The sequence below is a fragment of the Schistocerca americana genome, chromosome X (genome assembly GCF_021461395.2).
Source record: "Schistocerca americana isolate TAMUIC-IGC-003095 chromosome X, iqSchAmer2.1, whole genome shotgun sequence".
NCBI classification, from domain to species: Eukaryota; Metazoa; Arthropoda; class Insecta; order Orthoptera; family Acrididae; genus Schistocerca; species Schistocerca americana.
The window spans coordinates 321,088,882-321,101,770 of NC_060130.1; positions in this window are offsets into that span (position 1 = coordinate 321,088,882).

The following is a 12,889-nucleotide window of genomic DNA, read 5'->3' on the forward strand; positions in this document are numbered from 1 at the left end:
AGTGAATAGTTTTAAAGTTAATATCGGACATCTCCATTTATTCGTAGATTACATTAAAATTAATTAACTGATGAACACGTTACTTCATAACAGAAACTACGTTGTATTACTTCATTTACTTGCGCTTAACAATAACACTTGTCAAATGCTAAAACTGGCGGTAAACACCACTTTCGAAGCCAAAGCATGCAAATGTCTTCTGTTCAAAATGGTTCAAATGGCTCTGAGCACTATGGGACTTAGCATCTATGGTCATCAGTCCCCTAGAACTTAGAACTACTTAAACCTAACTAACCTAAGGACATCACACAACACCCAGTCATCACGAGGCAGAGAAAATCCCTGACCCCGCCGGGAATCGAACCCGGGAACCCGGGCGTGGGAAGCGAGAACGCTGCCGCACGACCGCGAGATGCGGACTGTCTTCTGTTAAATGCCTCGATCATTTTCCCAAATGACTTGGTCTACGTCACCTATTTCATGTATAAGAAAAATAAGATACTGTAGAAGATCAGCTGTCTTCGTTGGAATAAACTCATTCTACGTTGAGTAATTTAAGATTTTCGAGGAATTTCTGTAACCGTAGTATCCACTTCAAACATGTAAAAGAAATATTTCAACGTTGCAAAAGACACATCCGGCTTAGAGGTCTTGCATTTGGTCGCCAAAAATAAATTCTAAGTCTGTTGAACACATTTCCAGTAAACTAACGTACCGAAGGCTGTTTGCCATCGCACTTTTTCACCGTAAAATGCGCATTGACTTATTGGGGCCTACGACGGAACTGCAACAGTAATTTCGTGATTAATCAATGCATACAAATTGCAGAAATTAGTACTACTTTGGCCTCCAGTTCTGTATATTCCTAACGTAAACTGGCTATGTATAATTTTAGGCCCCAGGCACTGAAACGCCATACTGTCACCAACAGTGAACTTGTACTGCCAACTCCATTCTTCGTTCCACTTCATTTTTTAATCATTGAAAGAAAAGTCACATCGGCTATCACCACGACAGGTTTAATTTCGTCCCTCCTTTCCTTCAAGGAGATGAGTTTTCTATTCAGTAAGCTTTTTCTCTTCTAATCAGCGAAATACGATCAGGAATCGCTTCAAAAACTGCCGTTGATGCTGTTATTAAGAGTTCTTTCAACGTTGTCTTAGGCGAGGAAATTTTGTTTAATATTAAAACATCTTAAGCAGCAACGTTTAAAAATTTCCCGAATAAGAAAAGCTTATTGTTCAGGTAAAAAAAAGTTTAAAAACCAAACCTGCACAATCTTGATCAGATGGATCCTTTCGGCTTGTAGCACTGCATTATAGTTTGCCTAAGAGTAATCACGCATTGTTCTTGTGGCCCTGGGAATCACTGGTTGAAATCGATTTTAACATCGAACAGTATTTAACACGTTATAACACGGAAACTAAATATAGTACGAGAACCAAACTTGGCAGCATTAATGTCAAGCCCACCGGGAAGAGAAATAATGCAGGATCAATTCAGGTGAAACACTTTTAATGTGCTGCTGCGGTACATCATACCATTACAAAGTGGTACCATTACTGCTACAAAAGGGGCTCAATAAGAAGAGTCTGAAAGTTCAGGGTTGCATTATGCACAGCAGAACGAAGTACGTCTGTAAGTATGTTGGCTATTTCTCTTAACATGCTGCGCATCAGATCAGCACACGTAGTTATGTTCCCCTGATAATCCCTGTTCTTCATGTATCCCCACAACCACAAACCACAGGGAGTGAGATCAGGTGATCATGCCGACCTAGCAGTTGTCTTGTGACAGCCAGAGCGAGAGCACCAGCAGCAGCGAGTACTGTTTGTATAAAGCGTTTATTTTGCATTTTGTTTACGACCTTCCACTAAGGAAGGGATTCTATTTGTGTTTATCTGCTCTGCATAGTATCTAACAGTTCTTGATAAAACTTTACGTAGTTTTCGTGTTAGATTTCTTAGTGTTTTCTTGATCGTTTAGAACAGAAAGCGCCCTAAAACCGTCTTTTGTTTGTTTCGCGGCCGTTAGCCACTAGTCACTTGAATCAGCAGTTGTCTTGTGACAGCCAGAGCGAGAGCACCAGCAGCAGCGAGTACTGTTTGTATAAAGCGTTTTTGTACTTATTTGCTGCGCTTAGCTTTTAAATAGTTTTTCTGGGAAAACCTAGCGTAGTTTTCGCGTCTCGTATTTCAGTGAGTGTTTCTTGATTATCAGAGTAGCTCATCAGAAGATTATCTTGGGAATTTGTCACCGTATAGAGTAGGGTAAACATAGTCATGTGTAGGGACTGTGGTTGTTGTGAGCGGACGCAAGGAGAATTGGCCACTCTTCGGGGGCAGGTGGAGGCTTTGTCTGTTAGGCTCATCGAGCTCGAGGCGCAGGCATCGGCTCGTAGTGGCGTTGGGGCAACTGTGGTGAGACCTATGCCTACTTCGGTGGCCTTGGAATCACATGGAACCCCTGATGTCGCTGCGTCTTCCGGCAGTGAGCATCTTACCGGTCAGCCATCACTCCAGGGTGAATGGCGGACAGTGGTGGGCTCGCGCGTGCCTGGCCGAAAGGCGAACGTGGGATCTGGCCGCGTGGCAGCTGCCTTACCCCTTTCCAACAGGTACGGGGTGCTTCCTAGTGGTGATGACATCGTTTCCGAGCCACCACAGGATGCCTCGCCTGTTGGGCCAGTGGCCGATTCTCCGGCAAGGTCCCGACAGTCACAGAGGGCGGGCCTATTAGTTATAGGGAGCTCCAACGTTAGGCGGGTTATGGAGCCCCTTAGGAAAATAGCGGGTAGGTCGGGGAAGAATGCCAGTGTGCACTCGGTGTGCTTGCCGGGGGGTCTCGTCCGTAATGTGGAGGAGGCCCTTCCGGCAGCTATTGAACGCACTGGGTGTGACCGGCTGCAGATAGTAGCACATGTCGGAACGAATGACGCCTGCCGCTTGGGTTCTGAGGCCATCCTTGGTTCCTTCTGGCGGCTGGCTGATTTGGTGAAGACAACCAGCATCGCACGCGGAGTGCAAGCTGAGCTTAATATCTGCAGCATAGTGCCCAGAGTCGATCGCGGTCCTCTGGTTTGGAGCCGTGTGGAGGGTCTAAACCAGAGGCTCAGACGACTCTGCGTCTATAATGGTTGCAAATTCATCGACCTCCGTTATTGGGTGGAGAACTGTAGGGCCCCCCTAGACAGGCCAGGCGTGCACTACACACCGGAAGCAGCTACTAGGGTAGCAGAGTACGTGTGGCGTGCACACGGGGGTTTTTTAGGTTAGAGGGACCCCCCCTTGGGCGAAACGATAAAATACCTGACGGCTTACCAGAGAGGACATTATCATCGTTGATAATGAACGTCCGTCTTCAGAGACCAAAAACAGGAAAAGTTAACGTAATATTGGTAAACTGCAGGAGTATCCAGGGCAAGGTTCCTGAATTAGTATCTCTTATTGAAGGAAATAGTGCGCATATAGTATTAGGAACGGAAAGTTGGTTAAAACCGGAAGTGAACAGTAACGAAATCCTAGACACAGAATGGAATATATACCGCAAGGATAGATAAACGCCAATGGTGGAGGAGTATTTATAGCAGTAAAGAATTCAATAATATCCAGTGAAGTTATTAGCGAATGCGAATGTGAAATAATCTGGGTTAAGTTAAGTATCAAAGGTGGGTCAGATATGATAGTCGGATGCTTCTATAGACCACCTGCATCAGCAACCGTAGTAGTTGAGCGCCTCAGAGAGAACCTGCAGAACGTCGTGAAGAAGTTTCGTGATCATACTATTGTAATAGGGGGAGACTTCAATCTACCAGGTATAGAATGGGATAGTCACACAATCAGAACTGGAGCCAGGGACAGAGACTCTTGTGACATTATCCTGACTGCCTTGTCCGAGAACCAACTCGTGAAGCTAACGTTTTAGACCTCATAGCAACAAATAGACCGAAACTTTTCGACTCCGTGAATGTAGAAGAGGGTATCAGTGATCATAAGTCAGTGGTTGCATCAATGACTACAAGTGTAATAAGAAATGCCAAGAAAGGAACGAAAATATATTTGCTTAACAAGAGTGATAGGGCACAAATCGCAGAATATCTGAGTGACCACCATCAAACGTTCATTTCTGAGGAAGAGGATGTGGAACAAAAATGGAAAAAATTCAGAAACATCGTCCAGTACGCCTTAGATAAGTTCGTACCGACTAAGGTCCAAAGCGAGGGGAAAGATCCACCGTGGTATAACAATCATGTACGAAAGGTACTACGGAAACAAAGAAAGCTTCATCATAGGTTTAAGAGTAGTCGAATCATAGCTGATAAGGAAAAGCTGAACGAAGCGAAAAAGAGCGTAAAGAGAGCAATGAGAGAAGCATTCAACGAATTCGAACATAAAACATTGGCAAACAATCTAAACAAGAACCCTAAAAAGTTTTGGTCATATGTAAAATCGGTAAGCGGATCTAAATCCCCTATTCAGTCACTCGTTGACCACGATGGCACCGAAACAGAGGACGACCGAAGAAAGGCAGAAATACTGAATTCAGTGTTCCGAAACTGTTTCACTGCGGAAAATCGTAACACGGTCCCTGACTTCAGCCGTCGCACGGACGCCAAAATGGAAAATATTGAAATAAACGATATCGGAATTGAAAAACAACTGCTATCACTTAGTAGCGGAAAAGCATCCGGACCAGACGAGATACCCTTAAGATTCTACAGTGATTATGCTAAAGAACTTGCCCCCTTTCTATCAGCAATTTATCGTAGATCGCTGGAAGAACGTAAAGTACCTAGCGACTGGAAGAAAGCGCAGGTCGTTCCCATTTTCAAGAAGGGTCATAAATCAGATGCGAATAATTATAGGCCTATTTCGCTTACGTCAATCTGTTGTAGAATAATGGAACATGTTTTGTGTTCTCGTATTATGACGTTCTTAGATAATACAAATCTCCTTCATCATAACCAACATGGATTCCGCAAACAGAGATCATGTGAAACTCAGCTCGCCCTATTTGCCCAAGAAATTCACAGTGCCGTAGACACTGGCGAGCAGATTGATGCCGTATTCCTGGACTTCAGGAAGGCATTTGATACGGTTCCGCACTTACGTTTAGTGAAAAAAATACGAGCTTACGGAATATCGGACCAGGTTTGTGATTGGATTCAGGATTTCCTAGAAGAAAGAACACAACATGTCATTCTTAACGGTTCAAAATCTGCAGATGTAGAGGTAATTTCGGGAGTACCGCAGGGAAGCGTGATAGGACCTTTATTGTTTACAATATACATAAATGACTTAGTTGACAACATCGGTAGCTCCGTGAGGCTATTTGCAGATGACACGGTTGTCTACAAGAAAGTAGCAACATCAGAAGACTCGTACGTACTCCAGGAGGACCTGCAGAGGATTAATGCATGGTGCGACAACTGGCAGCTTTCCCTAAACGTAGATAAATGTAATATAATGCGCATACATAGGGGCAGAAATCCATTCCAGTACGACTATGCCATAGGTGGTAAATCATTGGAAGCGGTAACGACCGTAAAATACTTAGGAGTTACTATCCGGAGCGATCTGAAGTGGAATGATCACATAAAACAAATAGTGGGAAAAGCAGGCGCCAGGTTGAGATTCATAGGAAGAATTCTAAGAAAATGTGACTCATCGACGAAAGAAGTAGCTTACAAAACGCTTGTTCGTCCGATTCTTGAGTATTGCTCATCAGTATGGGACCCTTACCAGGTTGGATTAATAGAAGAGATAGACATGATCCAGCGAAAAGCAGCGCGATTCGTCATGGGGACATTTAGTCAGCGCGAGAGCGTTACGGAGATGCTGAACAAGCTCCAGTGGCGGACACTTCAAGAAAGGCGTTACGCAATACGGAGAGGTTTATTATCGAAATTACGAGAGAGCACATTCCGGGAAGAGATGGGCAACATATTACTACCGCCCACATATATCTCGCGTAATGATCACAACGAAAAGATCCGAGAAATTAGAGCAAATACGGAGACTTACAAGCAGTCGTTCTTCCCACGCACAATTCGTGAATGGAACAGGGAAGGGGGGATCAGATAGTGGTACAATAAGTACCCTCCGCCACACACCGTAAGGTGGCTCGCGTAGTATAGATGTAGATGTAGCATTTGTAAACGATCGGCTGATAATTAGATCACTTCCAAATGTGTTACGGAGAAGCAGGTGAACTTCACGAGTTATGTGCGGTGTGACCCCATCTTGTAGGAGAACTGTTGAGTTCAATGCGTCTGTCTCCTGTAGGACGGGTATGACATGCGGGAGAATCATATCGCAGTGACGCTGGCCAGTCACACTGCACGTCTTTGTTTCTTCACATCCAACGTGTTCAAAAAAGAGTGGACCAATGATGAACGTAGACGTGAAACCATGCCATACGATGACACGTTCATCCCACAGAGGAAGTTCACGCACAGTGACTGGAGGCGAAGATTCCCACACTCGGCAATTCTGTGTGTTCACGTCAATCGTCAGACAAAAATGGGCCTCGTCTGTCCATTGGATGGTCCTGGGACAGCCCTCGTCAACTTCAATCCTTGCGAGAATGTGGAGAGCGAAGTCAACATGTCGTTGTGCGTCCTGTCGTGCAAGCTGCTGTACGATATGGATCTTGTACAGATGCCGTTTGAGAATGGTTCAAAGCACCTTCCGTACAGTGGACCATGGGATATTCAACTGTCGTGACACACCACCCGCACCACGTGACGATCGGAGATTGCACGCAGCCTTGTCTGCCATATCAACAGCGATTTCATCAACCACCTATGCCGACACCGGTCGTCGGCCTCTTTCCAGAGCGGCCCAGTTCCCCAGTTGATTCGAACTTCATCATGCTCCGCACAGCAGGTGGAGAAAGAGGATCCTTCCGTAATCTTTCAGCCGGCGATATTCTCGAAGGGCAGCTGCAGCGTTACTCTTGTTTTGATAATAGAGCTTCACCAATAATGCCCTGCTCCTTTTGACCAAGCACTATTTGACACGTCAACAAGTGCACTGCGATTGGTCGGGTGCGAGGCAGTGAATTACGACGACTGATCACGGCACCAGGTGGTCACAGTTGGAACTCGACGGTGGTGGTGTGACACATGGAAATCATGTAAACCCCCCCCCCCCCCCCCCCATACTATGGACGCTAATGTTACCGGGTCTGCTAATCGTACGGTAATTAGTTTCAATGTTATAACGTGTTAAATAGGGAAAGTTTAATTATAACCACCCGATTCTCAGATGTTTACAATACTGCGAGTACATCATACTTTAGAGTTAACTTTGTCCTCCTCAACTAACAATTCTTTGCTTTCAACGAATTAAAATTTGTCGAAGAGCAACAGTTGAACTCGATGACAAAAGAGCACAAACTCACCACTTTACCTACTCCACTGTCCTACCGTCTGTAATAAGCGCTATTACCGACTTTTGCAGTGTAGTACGTAGGGTAACGCAGATGGCAGGTGACATAACTTGCAACACAATGTTAAACGGAAGTTTAACTTTATTCTATGAAAACGGTGTCATTATTGTTACCACGAATGACGTGTAGAGACAAAATACATTCACACGATACTGTAAATAATACTCACAAGGAACTAATTTATTACTTCTTTTCTCAAAGCATGTAACCGGGACTGAATTTAACTTCTGAGGCGAAGGAAGTTTCCTCCTTCCTTATCAATAATTCTTACTTGCAAAATGCCACAACTCCAGGAATCAGATGAAGGTCACATTCTTGCTCTTTATGAAGATGGATATTGTATCCGCGCTGTTTCTCGAGCCCTATGATACAGCAAACCTACGGTATACACGTCTGGATGGAGATGATGGCGTAGGAAGGCCGCGTAAACCTTCGTCGTTGCCCTTGACCTACACGGACTACAACCGAGGATCAATGATATACTATATATCACGCTGCAAGTCATGATGAACCTTTCAGGACTAGTACAGAAATTTGGAACATCCTCTAGGTAAGTGCGACCAGGTCGACGATTCGCCATCGTCTCAACGAGAAAGCAAGGTATGGACGAAAACCGTGTGTTAAGGAAATGTGGAAGGAATAACATAAGGCTGCCGGTTAAACTTCGTACTGGTATACAGAAGGAAATCACTTTCGTACTGGGAGCAAGTTATATTTATGGACGAGGAGGTGTTTTCCACTGCACCATATACTTCAGTCCATGAATATCGACCAAGTGGAGTCAGATTCGACAGCAAATATGCACATCAGAGGCAAAGATGTGGCACAATTGCTGTTATAGTTTGGGGATTCATATTAGCAAGAGGTTGCGGCGTTGTGTGGCAGATGGACCGGCCGGTTTCTTGTCATTACAGTTGCGAAATACTGGAGAACGTAATGCTTTCTTCTGTTTGTCAAAAAGATTTTCAGGAGGCAGAATAATCTTCCAACATGTCAGTTCTCCCGTATACACAGGAAACTCTTTAAAACGCTGGATTCAAATTAAGGGAGTCGTTGAGCTGCTGTTCTGGCCTCCTAAAGGTGCTCACCTCAGTCGCTTAGAGCACGTGTGGGCAGAAAAATTATTAGGTGTAGAAAACATTCTGAACTAAAGCTTTGTACTTCGGACTCATTTTTAGATTATAATGCTCTTTCTTTATACAGTTCTCGTATATTGCATATACTCATCTATACTCGCGTGGGGTAGCCGTGCGTTCTAGGGCGTCATGTCACGCTTCGCGCGGCTGCCCCCGTGGGAGGTTCTAATCCTCCCTCGGGCATGGGTGTGTGTGTGTGTGTGTGTGTGTGTGTGTGTGTGTGTGTGTGTGTGTGTGTGTGTGATTTGTCCTTAGCGTAAGTTAGTTTAAGTAGCACGTAAGCCTTAGGACCGATGACCTCAGCAGCTTGGTCCCATAGTCGTTACCACAAAGTTTAAAAAAATTTATACTCGCATTTTTCGTAAATGTGCAAAATATGTGAACTAGCTTTCTACACGAGGAACTGCCCCCTGAGTAGCTCTGTCATCATTGTGTCGAAATTTAATGTGACTTGCGCTAGCATTTATTAAGCTCTCACTCCCTCCCACACAAGGAGAAAACAAGCAAGTCTAATAAAACCTAGCAGAATGCGTACTGTGTCACTTTCAAGGTGCTTACATTCTGTATAACTCCCATCATGGAATTCAAAGTCAAACTGACTGCCTGCATTTCTTTCGAAGATGCAATGCGGTGCTTTCACCTGGTACATCATTTATTCTTCATGGAAAGGTGAGACATCACAGACCATATCATATGATTTCGTAAGTATGGCGTAGTACAATACGAGAATGGCAGATTGGCGAAGTGGTTAAGGCGACCAGTTTCCAGTCTGCAGGTAGGGGGTTCGAATCCTATCACTTCCATTAGTGCTAATTCGTGGCAAGAGTTATTAGTTTAGGAGGACAACGAGAATTATTAATTACTCATAATTTCAAACTACTCAGAAGTGTATCACTGAGGATGTAGTGGTCTCAAATGCTCGACTTCACGGCTACGCCACCGGTCTTGAACCACTTTTTCCTTTTATGTACTGTGATTTCACTTATCACTTGTGCTTTTGTCAATATTAGCGTCCTGTTTGCACGTACATAAAGAGAACAGAAATCAATATCATGCTCTTTCTCGGCGTTAAAGAAAATAAAATACTCTCTCTTCCATGCCTACATCGGCAATGATATCACGGAATTTGTGACAAAAAATTTAGTTTCACGTTAGTCTCATCTTTTTTGATCAATGCTCGTAAAATAATATAAAATCAAGTGTCTATTGAACGACTGAAAAAAAGGACATAAGGTAAAGGAATTTTTGTTTTCTTCGAGGGAAAACGAAACACTCATGTTTTGTATACAAAATTTTCTCTCTAACAAAACAATAATTCAGTACCGTGTCCAGTTTCCGTTCTCCTCTACAACTGCATTCAGCCGCCGGGGAACAAAAGCAACAAATTTCCGGATGAATCTGTTATTCTGTGACAACTCATTCCATGCGTCATGAACTGCTTCGGACAGCGCTGGCTTGATTGTCAGTGTTGGTCTTCTACACCTATAGCTTTCGCCGCCTCTGCCCATACGTGACCTACGGACTGAGGTGAGAACTTCTGGCAGGCAGTGCTACAGCTCAGTGTCTCCGTTCATTTGAATCCATTGTTTTATACAGTACTCTGTGTGTACAGGAAGGTTATTCTGCTTCCCGAAAACCTCTGACTAACAGAAGGAACCATTACGTTTGCCTGTATTTCGCAGTAGTAATGACTAGAAAACGACCGATCCAGTTCCTGCACTAAGTTACAGTCCGCAGCTCGTGGTCGTGCGGTAGCGTTCTCGCTTCCCACGCCCGGGTTCCCGGGTTCGATTCCCGGCGGGGACAGGGAATTTCTCTGCCTCGTGATGACTGGGTGTTGTGTGATGTCCTTAGGTTAGTTAGGTTTAAGTAGTTCTACGTTCTAGGGGACTGATGACCATAGATGTTAAGTCCCGTAGTGCTCAGAGCCATTTGAACCATTTGAACCACTAAGTTACAACCACTTGTGATATCCATCTCCAAACTGTGACAATAGATCGGCTACACCTTTGCCTCCGATGGACATATTTGCTGTTGAATCTCGTTCCACCTAGTCGATATCAATGGACCGAAGTATATGGCACTGCAGAAAACACCTTCTCATCAGTAAATATATCTTCCTCCCAGTTCGAAAGTAGTTTCCTCCCGCAGGCCAGTGCTAAGTTTAATCTGGCAGCCTTGTGCTGCTCCTTCCACATTTCTTTAATACACGGTTTTCGTCCATACCTTGCTTTCTCGTTGAGACGACGACGAATGGTCGGCCTCCTCATATTTAGCTGGTGGATGTACCTAATTTCTGTGCTAGTCCTGAAAGGATCTTCATCGATGCAGGGTGATATTCTATTGTCTTGATCCTCCAAGTCACTCCGTGGAGGTCAAGGGCAACGACGAATATTGACACGCCCTTCCTCCGTTATCCTCTTCATCCAGTGATATATCGTAAGTTTTCTGTATCCTAGGGAAAAGGAAATAGTGCTGATGCAGTACCCATCTTCATAAAGCGCAAGAATGCCTCTCTTTTCAGTTTCCTTGACCTGCGACATTTCGCAAGTAAGAACCTATTGACAAGGCAGGGGGAAACTTCCTTCGCCTCAAAAGTCAAAATCATTCCCTATTACATACTGTGGAAAAGTTACAATAAAATAGTTCCTTGTGAGAATTGCTAAGAGTACCGTGCAGATGTATTTTGTCTCTAAACATCATACGTAATAATAATAATGAAACCGTTTTCTGAAATTAATGGGAAAATTAGGATTTATGTTGTGATGGAGGCCGTGTTGATCCGGCTACTATATTTTAGTCGCCTGTGTTACCCCACATATCACACAACATCGAATCAGCAAGTGCGTTTCAAACAAGTGGTAGGATAGTGGAGTAGGCAAAGTGGTGTCTTTGTGTTACTTTGTTATGTTCCAATCCTGCCACTACTACAAACTTACATTTGTCGTAAACGAAGAATTGTTACTTTAGGAGAACAACATCAATTGTAATGATCAGAGTATTCGTAGCATTGTAAACATTTGTGTATATGGCCTCCAATGCTCGTTGGAGGCAGGCAAAGACAAAGAGTCTCCCTGGTTTCTCTGTTGTATATTCACCACAGTCTGAGGTTGAACTCAGCCTTCGGTTGTTAATCGTTTTGTATTTTTAGCAGTACCAATCCTTAGATATTAAACTCGGTGTCAACGAATGATTTCCACAGCTACATGAAGGGCTTAGGCAAACTATAAAGTAGTGTTACCAAACGAAAAGGTCGACCTGCCTATGGCAGTGGAGACTTTCTTTTTAAATCTTTTCCACTCGGACAAAAAGATTTTCTTATTCGAAAAATTTTAAACGTGCTGCTTCAGATATTTTAAGATTAAACTAAGTTCCTTCGCCTACGACAACGTTAAAAGAAATCTTCTTAACCGCACTAAATAGCGATTTTTGAAGCGGTTGCTGGCCGCATTTTGCCACATTTCACTGGTTAGAAGGAGAAAAGTTTCCTGACCACAAAACTAATCTCACAGAATGAAAGGTGGACCAAATCGAAATTTTCCATGTTGGGAGGTCATGTGACTTTTATTTGAATGATTACAAAATCAAGTGGAACGAACAATGAAGTTGACAGTACAAGTACACTGATGGTGTCAGTACGGCGTTTCAGTACCTGGTACCTGAAATGATGCACAGCTAGTTTCGTTTAGGAATATACAGAACTGAAGGCCATGGCAGTATTGAGTTCTGCAACTCGTATGCATTGCTTACTCACAAAATTACTGTTACAGTTAAGTTGTAGGGCCCAATAAGTCAACTGTGCATTTTCCGATAAAAAGTGCAGTGGTAAACAGTCTCCTCTACATCAACTTACTGAACTGGTGTTCCACAGAGTTAGACTTTCAGATTGGCGATCAAATCTAAGGCCTCTGAGTCAGATATGAGTTTTGCAATGTTAAAATGTCTTTTTTTACATGTTTGAAGTGGATACAACAGTTAGCTACAGAAATTCTGCGAAAATCTGAAATTTGACCACGTAGAATGTGTTTATTGCAACGGGAAACAGTTAATCTTCTGCAATATTTCCTTCCTTGTTATACTTTAAATAGGTGACCTAGACCAAGTCATCTAGAGATAATAATTGTAACAATTCACTGACGACATTAACATTCTCTGGCTCGAAAGTGGTTTTTACAGCAAGTTTTATCATTTTACGACTGTCATCTTGTTATGAAGTAACGTCTTCATCAGTTTACTTAGTTTGAATGTAAGCAATGAATAATTTTAGACGTCCGATATTAGCCTGAAAAGTATTCCCTAGG